Raw genomic sequence first — 13859 nt, 5'->3', positions numbered from 1 at the left:
ACTCAGTAACCAAATGTGTACAAATCGAAAAATATATTTAAGTCATTATCCTTAAAAAAAAAAAAAAAAAAAAAAAAAAAAAAAAAAGTTTTTTGAGGGACAGAACCAACCACATACAAAATATAAAGTAATCATTAGTTTATTTAAACTAATTGTTTTAAATTCCGGCGAGGTGTTTTATTTTTATTTTTTATAAACTTAGCCAACCCCTTTTGTCTATTTAGTAAGTGGGTTTCCTAAGTTTTGACTTTTGGGGTTCCAGACAGCCGGCGTACCAGTAAATAAACGATCATTGTGAGGGTTATTCCATTATCTCATCGATTTTCTTTGCAATCATTTTGTTTAACTTTTCTTCACCAAAGAGTTCAATATAGGATACTTGAAGCTTATTATCAATGGCGTCTTCATCCATTTACAAGAGTTTTAAGTATGATGTTTTTCTAAGTTTTTGTGGCGAAGACGTTCGTAAGACTTTCGTGATCATCTTTATCATGCTCTTAAGCAGAAAAGCATTCATACTTACAAAGACGATGAGGAAATCAATCAGGGCAACCGGATCAGTGATGAACTTATCGGATCCATTGAAGACTCAAAACTGTATATCATCGTTTTCTATACAAACTATGCATATTCATCGTGGTGTTTGGATGAGCTTGTGAAGATAATGGAATGTCACAAGACCAAAGAGCACACTGCCTACCCTGTCTTCTATGATGTGGAACCGACGGAAGTCCGCAGACAAAGTGGGGCAGTTGGAGAAGCCTTTTCAAAACATGAAAACCAAAACCAAGAAGCTGCTGAGAAATGGAGGAAGGCTATGACAGACGCAGCGAATTTGGCTGGATGGGTGTTGAAGAACACTGACGATGGGTAATCACTTCATCATGTTTTTGTATTATGTCATGATTCTGTGATTCTGGTCGATATATACTGCTTGGATATTGGTGGTTTCTCCTTCTACCCCCAAGATTTTGTCCAAATTTTTGTCTTGGTCAACATTGAATATGTAAACATTCCACAACACCACCATCTATCATTTCCATTCCAAGTCGGTTTCCTATTTCAGTATTTTCTTAATTTGACAAAAGAGATATGAACTTTCTGTTTTGAGTAATTCAACCCTAGGCAAAAAAAACATTTCAACTTTTCTATTGCTTTAGTTCCCCATATGCACGATTTTTAGTTTTTTACAATTCTTCCATCATATATCAGTGATATTCTTTCAATTTGCTTTCGTTTTAATCTGAATTTACCCTGAATTTGTAAAAGGATAGGGCATGGCTTCTCATGTTGAGTTTTTCATGAATTATGATTATACAATTATGTTAATACTTCATTTACACCTTCTTTGTTATAGATGTAAAATAACTGTTACTAGAGATTGAGTAAGCTAATTAATTCTTCTTCAAAATACAGGCATGAAGCTAAATTCATCCAGAAAGTTGTTGAACAGATTTCACTAGAGTTCCGATCCATAAATTTCAGGAGCGATGAAAATTTAGTAGGCATGGAGACCCGGATTAATGGTGTTTTATCATCTTTAGGAACTGGTTTTGATGATGTTCGTGTGATCGGGATCAAAGGAATGGGAGGTGGTGGGAAGACAACTTTAGCCAGAGCTGTTTTTGATCAAATATCCTTTCAATTCGAAGGTAAAAGCTTCGTTGAAAAAGTCAGGGAAGTATCAAAAGCTTCTCCATCCGGTTTGAATTCGTTGCAAAACCAAATCCTTTCTGATGTCTTCAATGATAAAGGCATGAGGGTAAGTAGTGTTCATGAGGGGATAGGCATGATGAAGAGGAGGATGCCTAGTAAAAAGATTTTTCTTGTTCTAGATGATGTGGATCATAAGGAGCAGCTTAAGGCATTAGCGGGCGAGACAACTTGGTTTAAGCCGGGAAGTATAATCATTATTACAACAAGAGATCGGCAAGTACTCGAATCCTATGAAGCAAAGTCGATTCATGATGTCCAATTGTTATCGCATGAGGATGCAATGTGCCTCTTCAGTAGGTATGCATTTGGGAAAGTGATTCCAAATCAAGGATACGAAGAGCTATCAAAACAAGTTGTGTGTTACGCTTCTGGTCTTCCCTTGGCCATCGAAGTTTTGGGTTCATTTCTTTGTGGTAAAGATGAGGTTGAATGGATGGATGCCCTTTTAAGACTAAAAACCATTCCGTCTCAAGAAATTCTGGAAATACTGGAGATAAGCTACATTGGTCTAGAGAATGATTACAAAGAAATATTCCTAAATGTTGCATGCTTATTGAAAGGGTGGTCGAAAGCCAACGCAATCAAAGCGCTTGAAAGTTGTGGATTTCATGCTAGAAATGGTTTAAGAGTTCTTGAGCAAAAATCTCTAATAACTGTTAATGATAATGGGTATCTTGGTATGCATGACCATATTGAAGAAATGGGGAGGAATATTGTTCGTCGTTTGCACCCGGATAAGCCTAAGAAACATAGTCGTTTGTGGATTAACAAGGAAATTGAAGATATATTGGCTAATAAATTGGTAAGGGTCAAGTTTATTTCTAAGTTTGAAACTAACACATTTTCATTTATTTTGACATACATCTTTCTTTGGATTACAGGGTACTCAAGCAACAAGATATATAAAATTCTACATGGAGAAATTCAGTCCGGATATGGTGATGAAGGGTCTTAGAAAGATGAAGGAACTTACATTTCTTCACGTGTCTCTGCAATTTATTGATGCAAGCAAAAGTGATTATTCTCATCAGAATTGGAAGTCTAAAAATTTTCCTAATGCTTTGAGGTATCTGTGTTGGAACCATTACCCGTATAGATCTTTACCCAAAAAATTTCAAGCAGATAATCTTGTTTCACTCGAGATGGTTAAAAGCCAAATTGTACAACTTTGGGGAGGGGGAGAAAGAAAGGTAGAATTATGGATTATCAATTCTTTTCCTCCTCATGTGAATGATATACATCATTTGTGTTGTTATTACACTAATATTCAACTTATTTTTTGTGCTCATGATATAGGCTCTTAACAAGCTCAAATTCCTTGACCTCAGCTATTCAAAGTTAAGGAACCTTGATCTTGGGCTTACTCCAAATATCGAGACGTTGAATCTTAGAGGATGTCGTGAGTTGGTGAAACTTCACATGCTTGCTAGATGTTCAAAACTCATAAATATTGACCTCAGTTCATCAATGTTGAGGACCATTGACCTTGGGCCGGCTCCCAATCTTGAGATTTTGAATCTTAACAGATGTGAGGAGTTGGTAGAACTTCACATGCTTCCTGGATGCTTAAAGCTCATAACCGTTGACCTCAGTTGGTCAATGTTGAGGACCCTTGACCTTAGATCGACTCCCAATCTCGAGTTATTAGATCTTAAAGGATGTTCAGAGTTGATAAAACTTCACATGCCCGATAAATCTCCAAATCTTAGATCCCTTGAACTCAGTTATTCAAAGTTGAGGACCCTTGACATTGGGCTAACTCCCAAACTCGAATATTTAGAAATTACATATTGTTATGATTTAGAAGAACTTCACATGGCCGATGAATGTCAAAAGCTCACATCCCTCTCCATTACTCGTTCAAAGTTGAGGAACCTTGACCTCGGGCTGACTCCAAGTCTCAAGACATTAGATCTTAAACATTGTTATGATTTGGAAGAACTTCACATGACTAGTGAATGTCGAAAGCTCACATTCCTCAACATTAGTCATTCAAAGTTGAGGAGCCTTGACCTCAAGCTTACTCCAAACCTCGAGACGTTAGATCTTAAAGAATGTTCCAATCTTGTAGAACTTCAAATGGATGATGAATGTCTAAAAAACCTTGTCTACTTAGACTTAAGTGGTAGTTTGCGGTTTCTAGAGTTTAAGTTTAACATAAAGGATGATACTTTAAGTGAGAACGATTCTTATTGTAGTAAGGGTGATGCTTCTGGTAGTGAGGATGAATCACTTGAGGTTGGTCCTTTAGCTGAGTTACTCCTGATTATGTTGTCCCTAGATGAATGCCCATTTCACCCCGACAATAATTTACCAAAGTTTCAGCTTATATGTTGTTATAAAGAAAATCAACCTTTATTGACTAGCAACCTTGAGAAGCTTATTTCTGTAGGTCTGTGTGTTTGCACAAACCTTGATACGTTTTCAAGAAGCATTTGTGGGTTGCAACGTATAAGAAAGCTTAAACTCCAAGGCGGTATTCCAGAGGTCCCCAAGGATCTTGATCAGCTAAAATGTCTAGAGAAGCTAGAATTTTCTTATACAAACATTAAACATCTTCCCGATAACATTTGTATGTTGAAACATCTACAATATCTCAAAGTTGATTCATGTTCGTTTCTTGAGAAGTTACCTGAGGATCTTGGCCAATTAGAATGTTTAAGGAAGCTAAGTTTGTCATCTACAAAGATTAAAGATCTTCCTGATAGCATTTGTAAGCTGAAACATCTTGAATCTCTCGAACTTCGTGATTGTTCGTTGCTTGAGAGGTTACCTGAAGATATTGGGCGATTAGAATGTTTAAAACATCTCTCGCTCTGCTATTGTATTCAACTTGAGAACTTGCCTGAGGAACTTGGATGTTTAGAATGTTTAAAAATGTTAGATTTAACACATACATTCATATGTCATCTTCCACAAAGCATCTTTTTGTTGAAAGGTCTGCGTATTGTTGGGTCAGGAGAGCTTCTTCAGTCATGTGATTTAAGATCCAAGATACAGCCCTCAATATACGATGAGTTCTTCTATGTGGATGTGTGAATAATGCAGGCAACTTTTACACAGGGACCCACAATATAGGAGTCTTCTCTCAGTGCATTTCTCCAAAGATTATTTTGAGTCTCCAAAGCCCTGGAAAAAAGCCAATTTACAAAGATATATAATTATAACAGGTACTTCCTCCGTTTTCTATTGGTTGTCTTACTTTGGTTTCAGTTTTCAAATTGATATGACAATTAATTTTCAGCCAAATATATATATGATTATATTGAAAGAAAATACAAATACTATACGTACAAGAACCTATGTGATATTTTTGAGCTTGCTTTTGTAGTGTAGCCTATACATTGTTGGTGTTAAATTTGGAGCTTTATTGGAGATAAAACCGGACATGACTTGGCAGATGCAAAATGTGAGATTTCTTCTGCTTACATTCATTTTGCAGTCTCAGAGTTTGAGAATGAGATGTTAAACTCCTGACAACACTTATGGATCTTGTGAAATTTACACATAAGAATTGTATTACCTTTTACATTTCTGCATTTGAAATTGTATTTCTTTATAGGGAAGCAATCAAGACACAACGTGATTTGCCCAACTACTTTGGAGAACTATTTAGAAAGAAGTAATGTAGCAGATGAGAAAGAGCATTGTTGTCAAAGCAAACCCTATTCCCAGTTTTTAATACCAATGATCTCCATTAAAGGTTGAACTTAAAATGCATTTTCTTTTCTATACTATATGGTTTACATTAAGGTATAACAAACCTAAAAAATTGAATGAAAGTTAAATGTAGGGTCGCACTAGTTTCTTTGTTTATTATCACATCCTACTTTACTTCTTTGGAAAAATGACTTATATGGGTAACTATGTTTCAAAATCATTCAAAAAATATCATTTAAGTTTGGTGTGTCCAAAAAACACCATTCAAGTAAAGCATTTGTACAAAAAACACCAACGAAGTACATTCTTTGTTCAAATTTGACCTTGTGTAACCGACAATTACCGGTAACAAATAAGTAAAGGAAAAAAAAAAAACAAGAAGAAATGACTCAAAGGGGTAATTATGTTTTAAAATCGTTCAAAAAACACCATCCAAGTATACAAAAAACACCAAACAAACTATATGTTTTGTTCAAATATTACCCACCAGTAACTGGCTCTTACAGGTTAAATGATGACTTGACTTAACTATTATGACATGACATAATAATTATTGACAAAACAATAAACGATATATTCCTCATTTAAAAATCGATTTAGGGTTTCTTAATGAACGAATGACTTCATCTTCTCCTATGATTGTTCTTCTTCTTCTAAAGTGATGATCTCGAACTCAAGTCCAAAACCCTAATACTTGACTTAAGGAAAAAAGGGCTCATTTACCCCTGCCTCAATGGGCCTCCCTCCGCCTAATGCCTAAATCCATAAAAAGCCCAAAAAGGCATCCAAGCCCAACAACAAGGCCTATAAGGCCCAATATGGCCCAAGAACCCCCAACATGGCCTTAAGCCCAAAAAATGACCTGCTACAATCAGGTGGGCCCGAGGCCTAAGTTAAACAAGTCCATGCATACGCCCAACATATGTTGAAGCCTCTGCGATCCGGATTTCAATCCAGTACGCCCGGCATACTCCTAGCGTACGCCCAACGTACTCGGCTAGGGTTAAGAACTGTCAATCTTCTGAAGGCCATAACTTCTTCATTCTAAGTCCGATTTTGTCATTCTTTATATCCATAGGAAGGAAACGAGTAGCTCTACACTTCTATCAACTCCCCCTTGCCTTAAAAATTTTCTAACATAAACCTAAACCTCATAAAGGCTCGAACTGATACTTACTGATATGTCCTTGGGCTCCAACAGAAACCGAACACTTGGTCCCCAAAACCTACATTATCCATCACCAAATGGGCGTTACAGACACCAAGACTTGTTAAGAACGAATATAAATTTGAATATATCGTACACAAGTATCGGAATCATATCCCAAGAAACATGCAAAAGAAATGGTACGAAACAATAAAATAACAATGAAGGGACAAGAGACGTGCCTATCTATAGACCGGATAATAAATGAAGGACCGGTCAAGACTATGAACTATTCTAACAACGAGCAGCCTATAAATACCCCAAAGACATGATATCCGAGGCAGAGTAAGGTAAGGCAAAAAAGAGATAGCATACATAGCATTAAGGTAACACTAAGAATCGCAATCTAATTTAGGCATTAGAGAGCTATGTTGGGGTCCAAATTAGATTGCGATTTAGTTTCTGAAGGCCATAACCCTCGGTTGGACCCCAGAATGACAAAATCTAATTTAACATTAAGATAACACTAAGAATCACAATCTGAATGCCATAACCCTTGGTGTGGTTGTTGATGCCTAAATTAGCTCCTGTGGATAGAAAGAATGATGAAATCGGACTTAGAATGAAGAAGTTATGGCCTTCGGAAGATTGACGGTTATAGACCCTAGCCGATTACACTGGGCGTACGCTAGGAGTACGTCGGGCGTACTGGCTTGATATCCGGATCGCAAAGGCTTCAGCATATGTTGGGCGTATGCATGGACTTGTTTAAGTTAGGCCTCGGGCCCACCTGATTGTAGCAGGTCATTTTTTATTCTTAAGGCCATGTTGTGGGTTCTTGGGCCTTAGAGGCCTTGTAGTTGGGCTTGGATGCCTTTTTGGGCTTTTATGGATTTGGGCCTTAGGGGAGGAGGGAGGCCCATTGAGGCAGGGGTAAAGGAGCCCTTTTTGCCTTAAGTCAAGTATTAGGGTTTTGGACTTGAGTTCAAGATCATCACTTTGGAAGAAGAAGAGCAATCATATGAGAAGATGAAGTCATTCGGTCATTAAGAAACCCTAAATCAATTTTTAAAGGAGGAATATATCATTATTGTTTTGTCATAATTATTATGTCATGTCATAATAGTTAAGCCAAGTCATCATTTAACCTGTAAGAGTCAGTTACTGGTGGGTGATATTTGAACAAAACATATAGTTTGTTTGGTGTTTTGTGTACAAAAAGTTTACTTGGATGATGTTTTTTGAACATACCAAACTTGGATGGTGTTTTTTGAACGATTTTGAAACATAGTCACCCCTTTGAGTAATTTTCTATTGTTTTTTTCCTTTACTTATTTTTTACCGGTAATTGCCGGTTACACAATATCAAATTTGAACAAAGAATGTACTTTGTTGGTGTTTTTTGTACAAATGTTTTACTTGGATAGTGTTTTTTAGACACACCAAACTTGAATGGTATTTTTTGAATGATTTTGAAACATAATTACCCATATAAGTCATTTTCCCTACTTCTTTCTATTACAACATTATACATCCAATATTTTTTTTTCTAATTAGGGCGTTACATATTGAAAATATTCACCCCATTATAACTTTGTGTTTGTTGGTTTTTTTCTTATATATTATAACAGTAAAAATAAAAATTGCTTTATATTTAAATGAAATTGTTATATGCTATAAGTTAGTATATTACTATATTTGTAAAAAAATGTTTTTTTAAACGAATTCTATGGAAGAGGTGTATTGAAGCATCATTTTTTGGTTTTAAGTTTAACAGCCGTTTAAATTACATTCTAAAATAATTGAACCTCATTTGCGGAAAACAGTCCTAAAAGTCTAAGTTTAACAAAAGCAGTTTGAATTTCAAAAGGTTATAGAAGAGAGTTAACAATTCAAACATCATTACACAGCAACTATAATGATCTTCAAAATATCTCGTATCCTCTAATCCTTGATCACTACTAAAACCTAGAACCTGAATACATGTTAAAAAGTCATAGATCAAGCTTTGAAAATGCCTAGCGAGTAATATTTAGGCTTCACCAATGTGTATAGTCAAGGATTAACTCAATCATTGACCTATGATGAATTCTCCAAAAAAAATCTTTTCAAAACTCATTAATCATTTTAAAACTTATTTGATGAAATCTATTTAATATTGAAACTTATTACTCACTCTTCAAAAGGTTATACGCTCTCTGTGGATTGTGTTTCTCGTATGAATGCTACTTGAACCGACACTATTCTGAAACACAAATTGTGCAGTATGAGATAATGCAACTAGCAAATTAACGTTGTTAGGTTCATCGTTGGGTGAAGATGAATCGTCTATGATACTTTCCATTACTATTTTCGGATGTTTGAATTCATTTTGTTGAAGAATGTTAAAATGGAGTTGAGAGAAAGTATAATGGAATGGAGATAGAGTGACATGGAATCTGATTCAGGTTATGATGGTTTTATATATATGTAAAAAAATTATTCTCTTTAACCGGTCAATTGTTAATGAGTGGGGAAGCACAAAAGCATGCAACAACCACAACATTTGGATGGGTTCAACAACTCGTGTAAGTCTTTATTTGCAGTACCAATACCCCGGCTGAATCTTCCAACCGGCAGTACCGCCGGCCCAAACTCCTCAACATGCCACTACTTTGTGCATCCTAACGATTATCACTTTAGTTGCAGTCACCACCCACTTTTTGGTAATTGTCACCGACAACTTTCCGGCCATCTCTGATCTCTTTTTAGTCAATGCCACCGGTTTCGGCCTCAATAACACCATTGTCATCTCTCCACTATACACCTTACATAACTTAACATGTAATGCTTTCATTTCCTTGAATCACCAATGAATTGCAAATCTTTTGCATAATGCCACCTACTCTCTTTGATCTCAGAGAACAGTCACCTAGATCTCTTTTGTTATTGTGCCACCCGCCCTAACTAAAACGAAAACCACATATAATTATGGTTTCGATAAACATCCACAGTTAGGGTTTAAGTAAAGATTTGAAATTATTTCCCGGGGACAACGAAGGTTAGAGTTTTGTTTAGGATTAATGAAGCCCGATTTTCATATCTGAGGCGGAGATGGTGGTGGTGGACCAAATGAACGTGCATCAGTCAATTTTTTTCCGATGACATTGGGTATGATGATGATAATGAACTCTGCCGGTGAGTATGGTGATGAAGACAAATGTTGACAGTAGGAGGGAGGCAGTAATCAATAGGAGGATGCAATAATGTCACACCCCCAAACCAAGGATGGCGGAAACGTCCGGGGGTGGAGGACTTCATGTAGAGTATCACAACAACGAGTATAATAGTGCTCAAAGTAAATACAACCATCATAAATATAATTGAAAAAGTTACACCAAAGTATATGTTTACATGATTCAAATCAATTACATTATGATACAAAATGAACTGTTCGACGATTTATCGTCCCATCCTCAAAACGTGGTTGATTTCCTGTTTCACTGAATTCCTGAGAATACAAGTAGTTTTAAAAAGTGTCAACACAAAGGTTGGTGAGTTCATAAGCTTTTGACAGTAAGAGTTTGAAAATCGATCTTTGTAAAGAGATGTATGATACCAAGAAAAATCCAATATTTTCCTTACAAAAGTTATGTAGTCCTAAATACCAGGACCGAAAATGAAAAACTATTTGTCATACTTAAAGATATAAAAGTGATTTTAAATCGGCATAAAACCCTTTCTGATGTGAGAAAAATCCCGTAATGAATGATGTGTAGTCTTAAATACCAAGACCGGAAGTATACAATAAAGTATGTAATTGTTGATGTAAAAAGTGATTTTAAATCGACATAAAACCCTTTTTGATATGAAGGCGTATAAGTATTTTTCTATACTTAAAGTAATTTCAGTGAGCTAAATAGACATAACTCGCTAATTTAAAGTTAGAACCCGTAAATCTTATGATTGTTAATACCACATGTGAGCTATCATAACCATACTTGACATAGACGGCCTCGTAATACGACGTTCTTCAGGCGTCGCCGTTAAATGACACTTGTCACCACAGACCTGCCGGTCTAGCTGTTGCAAGCAGCTCTGGTGTGGGTTTGTCAAACCCAATATAGATCTATACACAACTATCACGTTCTCCCTACAAGAGACTCTGGTTACAATTTACAGGACTTTTTGACTTTGTTACTTTGGAAGTAACCCGAAGGGAATGACTCACAAATTTATTCATTAACAGATTTACGTGAACTAAACTGAAAACCTTTGGTAAATAAGTTTGAGAAGTAAATGATACATAAACTATACCTATTATAGTTTATCCAAAACGTTTGTAATGTATAAGAATTCTTTTATGAAAATGCCTTAATGCTATGAATCCATAAACTATGCTCATTATAGCTTAATATACGTGTTCTAAATGAATGAATAATATTATCATGAATGACTATGTTTCAGTTTATGATGATAAACTAATGAGGAAAACACATTCAATATTTAGAACTTATCGTTATACACTTTGCTCAACATAATACAAACTGTTATGAAAGTTATAAGCTGTTAACTAATTTTCAACCTTTCTACACTATTTTTGAAAAGTCATAGAAAAATCATACGAAGTTGAAAACTAAATCCGTAAATTCTGAGAGTTCCCAAAATGTTTCTAGTTTACTCATAATTTTTATCATGATTTTTAATGATCCCTAACTTGGGTGAAAAGGTCCATAATCACAGACTGGTCCGGATTGGTGTTTGAAATGATAGGCAGTTTTGTAAAATTCACCATAAATTGTAGAAAAATCGTATGGAGATGTGCAAGTAGTCATTTTAAAGCTAAGAACTTGAACTACTTACACCTAAAACAGTTTTGAAAACAAAAATGTTTAAGTCGTCCAAAACAGTCCGTGAATGGAGTTGAACGTTTCTGATGAAGGCTGTTAGAAAAGTTTAGTTATGTTCTTGGTGTTTTAACTTGTATTCCCCCCCTAAAAACTTGAGAAAACATGAAAATGTAGGGGTATGAACTCACCTTGAGTGATTTCAGTAGGTAAGTGTTGAAGAAGAGAAGTGTTCAACCCAAGAACACTTGAAGAATCACTTGAAGATTCGAAGATCTAACAAGAATGTGATGATGTTTGTGTAAGCAATCTTTGATTTTGAGTAGGAGGATGTGTAATAATCATAAGAAAGATGATGATACTTACTAATTGTAGGAGAAGAGTCTTGGAGTATGCCTTGAAATTCTCGAATTAGAGAGAAAAAAGATGAGAGAGTTTGGAGTGTGATTCTTGGTAAAAATGAGAGAATGACTAAAGTGTGAGGAGAGAGGATGGATGTTCCAGCCCTAAGAACGTGGGAATAGTTGAAAATAGTGAGAAAGGACCTATGAAGTGACTAGGGATGGGCTGGTGGTGAATAGTGACATGGAGTGGGTATGGGAGTGGTTGCTTGTGTCATAAAATAAGGTAAAGTCAACACTCTACCTTTGTACTTCACTCACTCTCTTTTGGATAAGGTTTTATCCTTAAAAACATGATTAATTAATAGTTAAGGGTCCGTATATGTTAAAATAAAGTTTTGGGTGAAAATCTCGTGTTAAAACAATTAAAAACGGGCCAAAAATGCAAATTTAGTCGAAAACCGGGAGAAAAAGCATTCCCAGCGAGACCTCTCGGTCCTAGGTCGAGGTTCGGTCCCTAGGCCGAGGTTCGGTCAGGCTGGTGCCGAGCCGGAAGCGAATGCGAGCCAGAAGAAGAAGGCGAAGGCGAGGCTTAGTCCGAGGGCTCGGTCCGAAGGTCAGATGCGAGGGTTCGGCAGGCCATCAGAAGAGAAGGTTCGGTAGCCATTAGAAGAGAAGAGGTCAAATCCGAAAGGTGCCGAACGTTCGGGTTCGGTTGAGGCATGCGAGGTTCGGGCCCGAGAGGACCTTTCGGGTTCGGTTCAGCAGCCTTCGGCTCAGAAGGGTTTCGGTTCCTAATAGGGGTTTCGGTTCCTAAGAGGGGTTTCGGCTCCTTAAGTCCGTTTTTCGCGTAGACTTCCGTTTTTGGGCTGTTTTCGCCAAATTCGAGGATCGGAATGCCCCGAGTGATTATAGAAAGTTGGGGGAGATTTCGAGAGAGATTTGAGAGAGATTCCACATACTCAGAGAGATTTGGGAGAGATTTGACATTCTTGGAGAGATTTCTCATACAAAGAGATATGTGGGAGAGATTTCACATTCTTAGAGAGATTTGGGAGAGATTTGACATTCTTGGAGAGATTTCTCATACAAAGAGATATGTGGGAGAGATTTCACATTCTTACAGAGATTTGGGAGAGATTTGACATTCTTGGAGAGGTCTCTCATACAAAGAGAGATTTGGGAGAGATTTCACATACTTAGAGAGATTTGGGAGAGATTTGACATTCTTGGAGAGGTTTCTCATACAAAGAGAGATTTGGGAGAGATTTCACATACTTAGAGAGATTTGGGAGAGATTTGTCATTCTTGGAGAGGTTTCTCATATAGAGAGATATTTGGGAGAGATTTGACATTCTTGGAGAGATTTCTCATACAAAGAGAGATTTGGGAGAGATTTCACATACTTAGAGAGATTTGGGAGAGATTTGACATTCTTGGAGAGGTTTCTCATACAAAGAGAGATTTGGGAGAGATTTCACATACTTAGAGAGATTTGGGAGAGATTTCTGATAAGAAGAGATGGAGTGAAAACGATTGAGAGAGGTTTCATTGGTGACCTTTTTGAGTGTCCGGCTTCGCAATGCAAGGTCCGTAAACCCCGTTAAGCCTTGTTTAAGGATCTTGCATACTCCCGATGAGTATGTAACATTGTTTTATCGGTTTGGCTCTCCACGTACCACAGTTTTAGGTTAAGGAGATCTAGATGTACGCACTTTTCGATTTATGATCTCTCATTAGAATATAGAGTTGTTTAGAAATTACATAACGTAAACTCTAGTACCTGCGGGCAAATTGAGTTGACCGGTTTGACTTGTTGACTTTAGTTGACTTTGACTTGACCGAAAATTGACGGTTGTCACAAATAACGGTAATCGAAAGGTGTCCGACGTTGACAATTGAAGATTGAGAGATAATAAAAGGGTTATTTTGTATGCACCCACTAATTCCCCTTCTTATTCCCCCCCCCCCCCTTTTTTTCCTTTTGCATTTTTTTGTCTTTTTGGTGTCTTTTTTGTTAATTTTTTTATTTGTTTTGTTTTTAATATTTTTAATAAATACATATTCATATTATTATTATTATTATTATTATTATTATTACTACTAATCGTTTGGACTATCCTTATGATATTTTTTTATTCAGATTATCCATGTGTTATTTTTTTCGTT

General features: G+C 36.4%; 1 pseudogene across 1 annotated transcript; it reads left to right on the top strand.

The window, feature by feature from the left end:
- The first annotated feature begins 213 nt into the window (after positions 1–213).
- Positions 214–5532, top strand: LOC145052776 (TMV resistance protein N-like; annotated as a pseudogene). The gene is made up of 4 exons (XR_013684186.1): positions 214–870; positions 1417–2518; positions 2598–2906; positions 3013–5532. The product of XR_013684186.1 is annotated as a TMV resistance protein N-like (transcript).
- The last annotated feature ends 8327 nt before the right edge of the window (positions 5533–13859 follow it).

The sequence above is a fragment of the Lactuca serriola genome, chromosome 5 (genome assembly GCF_051521515.1).
Source record: "Lactuca serriola cultivar US96UC23 chromosome 5, Lser_US96UC23_V15, whole genome shotgun sequence".
NCBI classification, from domain to species: domain Eukaryota; kingdom Viridiplantae; phylum Streptophyta; class Magnoliopsida; order Asterales; family Asteraceae; genus Lactuca; species Lactuca serriola.
This window is presented reverse-complemented; position numbering and strand designations above follow the sequence as displayed.